The 12,091-nt window shown below is 39.4% G+C and overlaps 1 protein-coding gene across 2 annotated transcripts in view; it reads left to right on the top strand.

Moving 5' to 3' along the window:
* The first annotated feature begins 11,364 nt into the window (after positions 1 to 11,364).
* The window catches only part of MYOM2 (myomesin 2), a 72,408-nt gene continuing 71,681 nt past the window's right edge, over positions 11,365 to 12,091 (top strand). For both annotated transcript variants that reach the window (XM_015859344.2, XM_015859343.2), the window contains exon 1: positions 11,365 to 11,489. The gene's annotated coding sequence lies outside the window, so the exon portion shown is untranslated. The remainder of the gene's footprint in view (positions 11,490 to 12,091) is intronic.

Here is a 12,091-nt window from a genome sequence, read left to right as displayed (position 1 = left end):
CTGTCTCAGGAGTCATGTAGAGAGGGGGTCAGAACTTTAGCTGCGCAAATGCTGTGCTCATAGGCATGGAGAACTTTTCCCCTCCCCAGCCCCCACCTCTCCTTCTCTTTCGTACCTTGTGTCTCTCAGTCTGTAAGAGCTAAAAAAGTTTCTGAAATAAATGATCCTGGAAAAAATGACTTTGAGAATAAATGATCTGAAGCACAGTGCTGGAATTACAGCAGCTGGAATGGTCCCATAAGAGCTATTACACTGACCAACAGTTGTCCTAGTTCGGCTCCTGACGAAAGGCGTGAAGGGCTGACAGAGGAGAATAATGATAATGTTTTCAGAGAATAGATTTTATTTGTACTGCAGCTGTATTCCACTCTAGACTAGACAGAAAATGTATTTTTCCCCATAAGAAATACTAAGTTTTAGAAAAAGTTCTCAAACTGAGACAGTACTGAAATTTTTGATAAATGGAAGTCCTTCCATTACCCATACTGAGGAACAAGTCCTGGCCTTGGTCTCCTCTGTGTTCTCATATTTAATTACTCTTTCATTATTCAGATTTTAGGGAGGCTGGGCATAATGTCAGAAATGTCTGTTTGGAGAGGGAAGATATAAATCCTTATAAATCCATGCAGCAGTTAATGCCAAAGAGGAGGAATGACAGTGAAGAGGACAGAGATGCTTCCAGACAGCGTGGAACTGAGGACTAGGCATGGGAGAATATAGGTGTTGAGATAAAAGATGTGTGATATGTGATGGTCAAGATACATGACCAAGTGCCTTGGGCACTGAGACTCTAACAGCTCAATGGCAGTCTGTCTCTTAAGGTACCTCTGCATAAATTCTGTATCTAATGATATACTTACCTGGAGGTAGAGTTTTGGTACGGATGTTTTGGATAGAAATCACATTTTATCTTGAAACTCCTGAAAAAAATCTAGTCATTTCCCCAGAATATCAACTCCCATTCAGATATTTTCACATCAAGCATAACTGATGAGTCATATTCAGATGAACATAGCCTAGTGCTGAGATGAGCTTTGGTATCCACATGAGGCAGTGGAGCTCTTTGAGGGAATGTGGTTGTTAACCTGTGTGTATGAGTAAACAAACAGATCTTCATGGCTTATTAACTTGGATTTAATTTTGTGGTGATGTAGCTACAGACTGCACAGACTGGAAAAATGCTGGGTGCTTTTCCATAGAGTGCAAGTAGCACCTCATATGCGGTAAATGTGATATTTGTTTTTGGATATTTAATATTTGGTTGCATGAAGTTTAAACCATTAGCAGGACCAAAATAGTTACTGAAACTTACTTGTTTGAAACTAGAGCTTGAGAGCCATCATTTATTGCAAAAGTTAAATGAGGCCTTAAAAGATATTTGAGCAGGTTAAAGTGCTCGTTATTTAAGGGTGAATACTACCACAGAAACTCCGCTCTCCTAGTTTGAATTCCTTATAAAATTCTACATTCTGTGTTGTGAATAAGACAGTAGACATTTCGTGATCAATGCATTTTCACTGATGGCCTGCGTTAGGCAGTGTGTTTGAAGAGAAGTCCTTGGAGTAGGCTTTCACCATTTATTTCAGTTTGTGTTTATTACCTCTTGTCCTTACACTGGATACCACTAAGAGATCCTGTCTCCATTTTCTTTACACCTTCCCTAAAGGGATTTATACACATACACATGATCCCCCCTGAGATATCTCTTCTCCAGGCTGAACAGGCTCAGGTCTTTCAGAGGTCTTTCTCCTCTTGCGTCAGATGCTCCAATCACTTAATCATCTTCATGGCAGTTAACTGGAAATATTTATTTAATAATACACAGAGCAATTAATCCAAAGATGGCAAATGAAATATTAGTTAGTGGTGCAAGATTATCAAGTTATGATACCACCTTGAATGTTTGTTATAAATTATTCTGAATGAAAGGAAATTTAAACACCTTATATAAGACATATTTGGACAGCTACTACTTAAATTCTTTCCTGTAAGGAACTGTTGATCTTTGGTGTTGATCTTTAAGTGTAATCCATCTACCTAGAAAGACGTCATTGTACTTGGCTCCTCTTCTGAAATCTTTAATGCACACATGATTTATCTTACCTCCTTGATTGTTGCTGTTTCCTAGTTGTTTCTTTCATTAGATTACATTTATCAAACAAGTTTATTAGCTTTTCCTCTTTTTGGCTCCTTGGCGCTAATTTTACGGATGCTACATTAAGATAAGAATGACTGAAATTAGACAAGGCCTACAGTTAGATCTTAGTGTCTTCTCCCTGCCTGTGGCAAACAGTAGGTTCTCTGAATTTGAAGACCAAGACAAACAGGTATGTTCTGCTGCTCCAAGGAGTAGTTTCTTTCCTCTGAATCTATTCCAGGTCAAGGGATTCTTGAGAGCAGTATGGAACGTCTCCAGTTGTGAATTTGGAAAGGCTGGATGTAGAGGTGTTATTTCAGGACCAGCATCAGCTCACCATGTTTCAGGTGCCCGTGTGGTCCATCAACAAGAAGAGTGACTGCCTACAGAGAGTCTCAACAGAAGACTGAGGGACGTCAGGCTTTCTTATGCTGGTAAACTTATATGTAACCCTGATAATATCTTGGTAAGTGGTGAGAGATGATGGCATTGTTTTTCCATGTCCTCCTCTTATCTCAGTGGATAGCACCAATAAAAGGACACTTCCTTTCATCTAGCTTCCTGAAGATTACTAATGAGGGTGGGAAAAGGAGAGAAATAACAAAAAGTGATAAAGATCAATACAATGGTAAGGCAGAAATCCAATATTTATATTACTCTATATTACTTGAGGCTCTGGCTTAGGTGGACTATCTCCATGTGTATCTCTTGAGGCACTGTTATTTCCCAGCTCACATAACATGCAAAGAAATTTCTGCCATACTCCCATTGGAAAGGATGTGACACTATACACGTGTGTCCTTACTACCAGTAGGGAGGTGCATGAGTAGCAATGCATGTTTTGTTTTCAGTGCCATACTTATTAAAAACTGGGAACAGAGGCATTATTTCTATAAAAGATATATCTCACATGGTCTTAAGACACACAATAGATCAGAGATCCATGGAAAGGCAAGCCTCATTTGTTGTTGTTTCCATTTAAACTCAATGAGTCCAGAGGAAAACTCTTACTTTCCCTTTCAGATAATTCTATCATCTGCTGACTCCTTTCATGATTCCTGTGCAGACATGACCTTCCTGCCAGCCATTCAACCACCAGCTGTTGCAAACACTGCTACACTCTTTACACATCTGTACTTAGACTGCCTTTTTGTACACACAGCATGAGTTCAGGCTGAGGCTTTTGTATCACAGTGCAGTAATGGAATGCAGTCTTGCACAGATAATATTACCTGGAACGCTTCTGAAAATAACCCTAAATTGTCTTTTTTGACATTATTCCTCTTTCTAAAGTCTTCTTTCTTCAAGATTATTTATTTATTTATTTACATTCCACTGCAAACTCTTACTTCCACTGCTCAAAGTTTATTACCATCAATGTCTGTTCCACATCTCTGATTATTCAGTGATCAGCACATAACGGGAACTTTCTTATTACTTCATTGTCTACTTCTAATGCTGTCTAGGCAGCCACTTTCTTTTCCCCTTACCTTGAAAAAATGACAATTATAATCATCCCAATGCAAAAATTTTTCATGATGAAAAATTTATCTTTCCATTCAGGACTTTTCATGCAGTGGAAACTCTGAACTGCTGGTTTGGGTCCCTTTGCCAGGAAGAGGTCAAGGATCGGTCACTCCCTGAGGTACCCTAAGCAATCCCAATGGCTTCGATCATGTTACGATGTTGTTGCTGTTGTTGTTGTCCTGTTGTAAATGCCCAGACATCTTGACGACTGCAGTCAGCTCAGAATTTTTCCCTCTCCTGCTCTGCTCTGAAGTATTTGTGTCACTTGGGGAGTACTGCCAGTAGATTGGATCAGGTACAATCATAACCAGACAGGCCACCGAGGGAGGGAGAACAGCTGCCCTAAGCATTCAAAGCTTCACATTCTCTGCAGCTCTGAAGTGATCTGGGCCTCCAAATATTTATTAAGCTGGAATAAAACCTTTTTCATTCTTGTAGCTCACTGGATCTGCTTACCTATTATTTGGATATTTTACCATAAATCCAGAATGGTACCCAAAGCTGCTCTATTGCAATATACATTCAAGAAAGAAAACAAAACAAAACAAAACAGGTTTAATTCTCCCTATGGAAAAAAACACATACTGCCACCTCTGCAATACTATTAAGCTATTTGAATATCTAGAGTCCATAACTTCATCCAACTAAAATGAAGGATAAAGAACAAAGGCTTTGATTCAAATATCAGTGAAACAGGAGTCCAAGTTTACATATTTCTGCCTATAAAAGCTTTCCATTCAGCAACTTAAATATCACCTTGTGATAAAAATACAGTCACAGAAAAATACTCAGTAAGCCTAGGACATAAAATAATATGTAGGTGAGATGACTTACAGAGAAAACCTAAAATGAAAAAAAAAAAAAAAAGGAATGTCTTGTATAAGCTTGTATAGTATAAGTGTGGGAAACAGTCTTTATTTAGTTAAAAACACCCTCTGAGATCAAGTAAGTCTTTATCTTGAGGATGAAGGATGCTGGTGTCGTCTACCCTGGAGACAAATATAATAATAACTGAATGTCAAGGAGGGAGAAGAAAAAATTAAGAACAGTTAATTGGCATGGCAAAAGAATTCAGTAAATCCTCCAGTCAGAGACACTTGTTGCTGTACAATGGCTGAGGAGCAGTAGTGGTAACTGTGAGTACTGGTGATGACCAAATATATCTTGGCTGGGAGCACTAACAGGGCTTGCAGCATTGCTGTTGAAGACCTGGAGAAGTGACTCACTGGCATTTCTGTCTAGTAAGACTGTGCAGACTCTGGGCCTGACTGGGTCTGTCAAGGTTAGCACACCTCTTGTTGGACCTCTTTGTACTGAACTCAGTCCTTTTGTTTATATCTTCTGAAATGTATATAACTAGCAAATTCTTTCAAAGTATTCCAGCAGTAGCACTAGAAATTACAGGACCCAACTACCATCATTCCTAAAGAAAATTATGCCTAGGCTGTATTTCCAGTGTTTCTTGCCTGTTCACAGTGAACTCCTGGTCTGACCTCTATTTTATCATTCCTTTAAGTTACTGTCCTTGTGAGTAATTTAATCCTTGAACTAAATAATACTATGTATATATATTAATGAGAGTTACCTACTGCCAGGAATATAGAAAAGACTTAGTACTCTAGAGCACTTTTACAATTATACATAAGTCAGAGAGTGGATCTTGTGTGGCACGGGTCAAACACTGCATAACGAAGTACTTTCAGTGACATGAACTGATGAATATGTCACTCAAAGTTCAATAACCCTAAACAGTAGGATATTCCTGAACTTGATACCATTTGGTGATCTCACATGTTCTCACACTGGACTCATGCAGGTGATTTGCTGTGTGTTATGTTACCTACTTGTTACCTTATCTTTTTTTTTTTTCTCCTGTGAAACAGGAAAAGTTAATTTCCATATTGTCTGTGTGAGGATAAGTGGAATGGAAAATGATTTTTCTCCAGAAGATGACGTGACCTTGTTGTGTAAGGAGGGAGAGAGGAGAACCAAAAATAAAGAGACAAAAGATCTGACTAACAACAACAAAGTCAGTAACAAAAATGTGTTTTGTTGCACTATTTGGGGAAGCTAGTAGAATTTAGAATGTTTCTTCCAGCAACGTGATCTGATTGAGGTGCTCCTAGAGTCAGGGTGACAAGAAAAGGTGAAGGCAATAAACAAAGACACAGACCTGACAAACAGTGAGAATGTGAGGAGAAACAAAACTAACCAGTCACGTTGACTGATGACTGGATATCCCAGGAAGACTAACCTGGACCTTGCAAATGGTAAGAATGTAAACTAAGGTGTGGAGATCCTGAATCCTGGTCTGGGAGGTGGGAACTGGTAGAACAGTGCAAACTTATGAAGGAGCATTTAGGAGAAAGGAATGGGGGAGGAAGACAAGAGGACAGGACAAGAGGCAATATGCATAAATTAGAACAGAGGAGGTTCCCTCTGAACATCAGGAGGCATTTCTGTGCTGTGCAGGTGTCAGGGCACTGGTGCAGGCTGCCCAGAGTCTGCAAAGTCTCCGCTTCAGATGCGATGCTGGGCACCCTGCTCTGGGGGTCCTCTTTGCTTGAGATGGTCCCAGAGTACCTGCCAGCCTCAGGCTGTCTGCAATTCTGTGACGTGGCTATCTGTGCATATGTTTGATGTGAGTCATATGTTTAGGAGCTGTTGATGAAATGCCTTGTATTTGGTAGTCTTGGAGATCAGTCATGTTAATGTCTTCTGTATGTCTGCATGTCTCTGCAATACATGTTCAGCTTCAGTACTGATTGAACTTGCAAATGGAAAGCAGCAAGAGAATGGGGTCCAGTATCTGAGCAGGAGGGAGGCTGCTCAGATTCAGAGTAAGTGCTGCTACTGTGAATGCCTGCAGAACATTTCACCACACACTGTGACACTTGTATAAATATAGCACAGTTAGACAAAATCATTATGGTCCTTATCATTGTACTTGGCTGAAAAATAGAATGCAATGATAAATGAAGAAAGAGGGGCTGATATATATTGGGGATCACCTATGGTATGACTTGTCTAACTAACTGCAGTTAGTAAACTTCAGTAAGTGCTACTGTTGTCATTAAGTTCTCCCAGAAACATTTTCCAGTAAATGTTTGGAAACTTCCCAAAACATTTGATTAAGTAAATAAATAAATAAGAAATCTAATCAGTAACTTCATGCCACAGGTGGGAAACCAATTTGCCTGGCTCACCCTAAAACTTAGCAAAGCATGCTTAGCTAAGTAATCCCACTGTCTGAAACCCTGATTTTGATTAAAATATCACTGTCAGCCCATTACCAGCTTTATAGTATTTCATGATGTCCAAAGCAATGGTAAATATATTCTTCTTGTCACTCGCAATAACTCACAAATGAAGAATTTGGAACGCTTTACGGCATGAAGCGACCCTATATTTTTTGTTTGTGTTTGAGCTAACCCACTGTCAACTCCTTAAACAGGCATTAAATCAAGAAGGATATGATTCAGAGCCTTCCTGAGTCAGTAAAACCTTACTGCTGACTCTGGTGTGCTCCAGAGTAGGTCCTTGCACAGCGGAGTGACACATTACGGTTTAAATATCTTTTAAAATGTCGACTCAGTGAATCATGGGCATGTTTGCCTTCTTAGATATAAATAAGGATACTTACTAAGAGATTGACTTAATCTTATATTGCAGGGAAAAAGTTCTCAGCATGTTGTGTATACAGGTATTTTAGCATTTGCTCAAAGTTTGCCGCTGTCTGATGTTCTGGATGCAGTTCAGCCTACCTCTGTAGAACTGCCTGTAGAATCATAGAATCACAAGGTTGGAAAGGACCTACAAGATGATCTAGTCCAACCGTCTTCCCTTTACCATACCTATTGAAAACCCCTAAACCATATCTCCTAGCTCCCTATCCAGACGCCCTTTGAACACTGCCAGGGATGGCAACTCCACCACCTCCCTGTGCAGGCCATTCCAGTGCCTGACCACTCACTGAGAAAAAAAGTTCCTTCTTAAAGGAACTTAAAACTTCGTTCTTAGAAAATCCTGGTCTGGATATTTAAATCTGCTTCTATCAATGCTTTTTGCAGCTGTTGCTGTCCTGTCTCCCTGGAGCTCCACAGCCTTCTCTTGGTTGTGTCTTCTACTTCAGCAAACATCCTGGCTCTGGCATATGCTCATCTTCACACAGCCTATCCTCGTTTCTAGGAGGGGTAGCTGGGGTTTTCAGTGCTGTGCCACTGCATGTGCTCTAAAATACAAGTGAGTTGGGTGCTGAAAAATTAAAAAAGGCTCTAGTAGAAAAATGAAAATAAGTAGATGGTAGAGAAAGAAGTGTGCAAGCTTCTTAGGAGCTGGGATGGGGCTGTCCTTTTCCCACCTGAAGAAGGTAGTCAGGTATGTTTAATGATTAAATGGGCAAGAAAAATTTAGAGTACTTCATATATTCTTCTGTTTTGAATAAGAGATATTTTATTTGTCATATATCTGGACCCATAACTGATAATCTTGAGCTTCTGACCAAAGGCAGTAGTTGAGTAAAGAGCCTGTTTTCTTTATGTGGTTAGACTTGCATCCATTGTTTTACCTTTCATTTGTAGTGCCAAGAGAGATGCTAGGACCTGGGTAGCTATGAAGGAAATCATAGAATGGCTTATATTGGAGAGGACCTCAAGGATCATCCAGTTCCAGCCTCCAGCCATGGGCAGAGTTGCCACCCACCAGATCGGACTGCCCGGGGCCCCATCCGACCTGGCCTTGAGCATCCCAACCTCTCTGGGCAGCCTGTCTGGGCTTCACCTACCTTTGAGTAAAAAATATCATACTAACATCTAACCTAAATTTCTCCCCTCTTTTTAAGTCATTCCCACTTGTCCAATCATTATCAGATTGCACAAAAAGTCACTCTTCCTACTTCTTGTAAGCTCCCATAAAATACTAGAAGGCTGCTGGGAGACAGGAACATCTCCCAGGGTTGCTTTATGATTCCCAGTGTACAGTATCCTTTGTCATGATGTGGCATCAGAAACATTACCACAGGGCTTTATAAATAATTAGGACTACTGCAGAAATGAGGAACTTCATTTCTAGTTACCAAACTCCCAAGTCATGTGAGACTGTAAATAGACTAAAAGCATTTGAAGAAATCAAGAGCTAAAATATTAAAGCCAGGCTTCAGAAGATGTCTTTCATAGATGCAATTTGTTTTTCTGGAAATGGAGAGAGAAAAAAGCACAAGGTTGAAGCACTCTTGAAGGGAAAAAGTGCTGTTATATTTCCTTTCATTACTGTTTTGATATTTCCTGCAGTAGCTAACAAAGCTAATGCATCTGTTTTTTTTTTTTCAGAGCTCCACTGCAGGTCTTGGTCTACCCCTTAATGGGAATAGCTGAGCCATTACTTAAGCCTGTATACATGTAAACATCCCACATCAAGGGACTGGTATAAGATAGAGAGGTAATTCCAAAAGACCACATTCACTAAAGGATTTTAGCACAAGCTCAATTTTAAATGCTTGAATAATCCTTTTGATACCCTGCTAAATCTCGGGTTTAAAAAAGTACCTCTCAGAAAAGAATTTCTGTTTGGGAATTAGAGGGATCAGGGGGAGATGCCTTTAAAGAGGAAGTTTGTGCCTGGCCATAATCTAAATTTTTTATAATTAAAATGTTGGTTCATTTCTGGATTGTTAAGTGTCCTACTGCCTATATTTCAATACCGCCGAGTGACACAATATTGCCATTCTCCTTTCTATTCTGTATTGTGAATAACTACAATGAGAAGGAGAATTTTTATCTTTTAATTACCTGGAAACAGTTTGGAGTCAGCCCCACTGCATGACTCTTCCTTGCCCTGGTCTCCTCCCCAGAGCCCTCAGGATACACTCTCACATTTTTGACATCCAGCCACACCCTGAGGAAATGACTTAAAATAGAAGAGAGCTCAAGTGTTAGGACAGACAGACAGACCAGGCTGTACATCCCTCCATTTCTTTATAGAAAATAAATATAGCACATGAAATTTAAAACAGATTATAACGAGAAATTTAAAGTTTTCCTGCAAACCTTCCTCTTGCCTCCTAAAAGATAATGAAATAGGAGAGCAGGATCTACGTAAGTAAAGTTGGTTTGCTCTGTTCTATTACATTACATCTAATTACTTTGACAGCTGCTTCTGAAGAAATGTCTATGCTCAGTGCATATGCACTCATTCCACAGTGTCTGTCTGTGTAGATCTAATTCTGTCAGACTGAGTTATAGTTTAAGATCGAAGGGAGGAAGGCAGAAGTCTGCATCGAGAAAAGGGTAGTCCTAGAATATGAGAAAGTGAGAAAGATCCTTAACATGAGGTATTTAGGAACTTTGGGTGAGTGCTGCAGATGCAATTAGAATCATCTGATTAAAAGCTTTTCCACATCCTCTTTTGTTCTACCTTATACATGTACATAAGAAGAAAGCATGACTTAAAGGCATGTTGCTCACATATCAAAATTTCTTAAACCATGTGCTGAAAAATCTTAGTTGATATTCAGTGAGTTTGGTCTTGATCCCATTCTAGCACAAGTGAATTTAAAATAAGTTTTGTTGTTTTAAAATACTTTCAACATCCATTAATTACCCTTATTATATGTTGCAGTTTCACTGACTAGGCTCACTCTTTGTGCTGTTATCAGCCATGTACCTTTAGGAGTATCATATATTGGCAGAAACATCCTTATTTCCAGGCAGACTAACAGGAATGTGATTGTTACTTTATACTTGTTACAAAGCCTTGTTAGGGACCCGTTCCCTTCCCATCACTCATGCCACATGACAAATCTCTACTGGGTTGCTCACCACCAGAGTAGGGTACCACCACTGAACACATGCTCGCCAACTCAAGCAAGCACTGTTGTCCCATCACATCCGGATGTATCTGAGCCACTGAAGCAGTGATGCGTGCTGCCACCATCCATGCTTCTGCCCTGGATCTACCAGATGAAAATCTGGGAACCCTAAAGGCTCTTAATGACCATTTTAGTTGGTATTAATCAGAGATCCTTGGAGTCTTACAGAACTGTGTGCTTTGGGTTGTTTGCTTTTCTTTTTTCCTCCTTTTATCTTTCTTTCCCTCCTCTTTCCTACCCCCTCCCAACACACAATTATATATACCTCAATGCATATTAATTTCTCTTACATTATCTACGTGTGGCAGAGAAACTTCTCTTAGGTTGACCAGTGACATTATGGAGATGGAAACAGTGAGTAAGAACTGGACTCTCTTTAAACCCATGTCAATAGGCTTTTTATATAGTTGCTGTGTCTTAATATATTGCAGTCATGGTCTCCAAAATCCAAGGAGCTCTTAAGGAGGCAAGGGGGAGGCTCATTTTACAGCCTGAGGCACCAAGGGGATCTCATGTCTCTACTAATAAGATTCTGGAGTTTATGGCTCCTCACTGATCTTCTAAGTTACTGATTATTTTAAATCTACAATCACTTCTAAATAAAATGTTAGAACTGTTTTCTCACAATAAACTATTTCCCATGTGCTCAGTGTCATGCTTTTAACAGAAACTGCTTTATTTAGAAGTGAGGTCTGTCTTTCATAAGAATACAGTTTGGACTGCATATGGGTTAGGGCTTTTCTCTCATCCCTATATCACACCCTTATTGCCTATTAGGCTGACCTCAGTTTTGGGAGAATTACTTGGTTAGTTCTAAATATAGCATTGTATCTGCCCTTAAATGGGAGTGAAGGGGCAGTAGCCTTTAGAGAGGGGAATTATTTTTGTTTTCCTCAGCCAGAGTCTACTAAGCTGGGAAAGGCTGGTCTTCTGTGCTCTGCAATATTTCTGTATCCTTTGGTAAGTCCATTCTTCATCTAACTTGCTCTTGTTCAGAAAAAAGGGAAGTGATTATGGGGAACATGTGCCTTTCTGTACCTCATAAATGATTATTCCTTCCTTGGGCAAAAGCAGCAATAAACAGGACATTGATGAAATTATGGCAAAACAAACAAAAAAGGAAAGGAGAACTGTTTCATTCTGTTTCCCTTCCCAACCAGTTTGGTTTTATTGTGTTTTATGTACTTTACCTTTTTCTTTTCTTTCTTCCTTTTTTTCTTTTTCTTTTTTTATTTTGAATATAAAGTACTACGTTGTATCAATACATAGTTCTATTGGTATATGTGCATTCACAGTGGCACATATATTGATGGTGCACTGTTATTTTGTTTGTTTTTTGTGGGTTTATGCTTTATGAAGAGATAAAGCATGAGTTTTATGATGGATATACTCAAAAAATAAGCATGAATTTCATCCTGTAGTAGCTGGCAAAACTGTTTGGCATGCTGAGTAATGAAATGTAGCTGAGACAGAACGTTCTACTTCTATTTTTTGTCTGCTGTGCTTTTAAATACATCTTCAGAAAATGCATTCCTAGTGCCTGTATTGCTTTAGGCTACGTG

This window comes from Coturnix japonica, chromosome 3, assembly GCF_054131305.1.
Source record: "Coturnix japonica strain WE chromosome 3, WE-NBRP24, whole genome shotgun sequence".
Classification (NCBI taxonomy): domain Eukaryota; kingdom Metazoa; phylum Chordata; class Aves; order Galliformes; family Phasianidae; genus Coturnix; species Coturnix japonica.
This window is presented reverse-complemented; position numbering and strand designations above follow the sequence as displayed.